The sequence below is a fragment of the Apus apus genome, chromosome 3 (genome assembly GCF_020740795.1).
Source record: "Apus apus isolate bApuApu2 chromosome 3, bApuApu2.pri.cur, whole genome shotgun sequence".
NCBI lineage: Eukaryota > Metazoa > Chordata > Aves > Apodiformes > Apodidae > Apus > Apus apus.
This window is the reverse complement of record NC_067284.1, coordinates 10631145-10633560: the sequence shown is the minus strand read 5'-3', so window position 1 is coordinate 10633560 and position 2416 is coordinate 10631145.

Sequence of the window (2416 nt, the reverse complement as noted above, 5' to 3'; positions counted from 1 at the left end):
GGTACCAACAGAGTGTGCTGATCTATTTCAGCATCATAAATGTTTTTAAATGTTTTAAAAACATTTCTACTGAAAAAAAAACACTGAAGTTACCCTGTCACTTAGCAAGGCATCCTTGAATGAAAGTAATATGCACAAGGGAGTATTCACTTCAGAAATTGGGCCCAATTACACATATTACATATAGATTTCCTTCTGAACATACTTCCTTCCTTTGTTCTTAAACAGTCAAAATTCCCAACTGGTTTCATTGGGAGTTATGGCTAAGCAGGAAAAAGTTTCATGTTACTGTTAATGTCAGATTTCTGCAATGTATGAAAAAGATATGCAAGGTTAAATAAAAAGCATGCTACCTCCTGTTGCTCAAAACACTTGACTGACCAGAAAAAAATGTAGTGAAAGATGAGTTAAATTTAGTGATGAAACATCTTAAATGTCTGAGAAGTGCTTCAAGTAGTGCCATGTGAATGGGAACCTCATAGTCCCATAAGATCCCTGGAGCCAGACATTTAACAAGGCTTCTAGAGAGATACTTCCAGGCAATGGTTAATGCTCACAGAAAAAGAGGGAATCAAACCACATGTTTCAGCAGAGCTGCTTCAAAGCTTCACAGTGGTGCAAATATCCAAATATTGTTGCTAAAGGATAGCAGACAAGACCTTGCTGGAGCAACACTGGGGGGAACTGTGGGAAGCAAAGCAAGAGAAGAAGGGCTTTGTTAGTTTGGAGATCTGGGGTAGCAAACCTCAGCTCTTTGCCTTTCAGAAAGCAGTAGCAGACCTAGTTTCCACACTGGTATCCCAAAAGCAATGTTCGGAGGGCAGGGAAGCCTGTTGCTGCTGTTGCTGATATCCCCTTAGCCTTTCCCCTGCTGCAGCTCTAGTATGATCATAACAGGCAGTGGCTTCATTTTGCTGCCACTTGCAAACAGTTTTTTCCTCAAATGGCTGTGTAGTTTCACTGCAGAGAGAAGCACAAGTGGGAAGTAGAGTGATTTGTACCAAATAGCTCTCATTTCAGTTTAGAGAAACACTTACCCAGAATCAGTCATTGCTGTTCTTCTGGTGGCAGATTTCTATTTTGCCTATAGCTAAGACCCATAATTCACTCAGTTAAGTGTCGGTATATTCTGCATCACTTTGGGGATACAAAACATGAATAAATCTCTGACACTTGCACTTCTTATCACAGCTTTTATTTACGTATATGTAGAAGTATTTTAATAATATAAGGGTTATCAAGGCTAGTGTTACTCATGATGAAAACTCCAGGAGATCTTTGAATCCTGCTTATACCCAAAGTACTCCTTCTTTGCCTTATTACCACCCAATCTCATATCTCAAGTAATATTTTAGAGCTAAAGGAGACCTCAAAATCTGCAGGATGTGAAGCATTAATGTAATACAAAATTTTCTAAACGAATAAGAAACAAAAAATAATAGTACAATACCTGGATAATCAATATAATCTGAACTAAAGATCACTATAGATATGGGAAAGATTCTGTTACCTTGACAGACTTTGAATAAGATTATGTTTTATATTGAAAACTCTGAAGTGATTATTTCCTTTATGTACTTTACTACTTCCTTTCTCATTGTATTCTCTCTCCGTTAAGGATTAGAAACTTTTATGGATAAATTATTGAATTTTCCATTCTTAAAACATCAGTGGCATTTGAAAGTAAGTTTATATATAAAAAATTACTAGAAAACTGTTTTAAAAACTTGTTGCACTATAATCTTGCTCAAACAAGATGAAAAGGCCAGGTTTTGTGGTAGTAATAGCCTTTACCTAGCTGAGCTACCACAGTGTCTTATGGGAATTTAAAGTTCAGGTGCATCAGGCACTGGCTTTTTATATAAGCTGAAGCTTGTTTGGACCACTCATTGCCTCCCAGTGTGTCCTTGAGGTATGAATAAGTTTTTACTCTTGATTTTACTTCAGGATTAAAAAAAAAAAAAAAAATTACTGAGATTTTCCATGGAATATGAATCCCATTTTTTGATGAATAAGTCCTTGTATAGAAAGGATGTGGAATCTGAGACACTGGGGCTTTAACCCCTGATGCTGCGAAGCATTGAAATCATACTACTCTTTCAAAATAGAAAACACAAAAAACCCACAACTCCCCTGTAAGACAGAACTTCTTCATCTTCCTCAAGTAATCAGAAACTAAGAGTAATCAGTATTTTGTAAGAATGGGTAAAAAGCAGCTACCAAAATCACTCCTGCTCCATGAAATAATCAGATCAGTAAAGTATGTAAAGTGCAGTGGATATTGCAAATAAAAAATCCATACAAACAATTCTAGAAACACGTATAGTGTCCTCCTAGGCACTGCATAAAAATGCACACTTTCTATCCATAATGGGCCTTCCGCTTCAGGAGAGATATCGAGGTGCTGGAGTGGGTT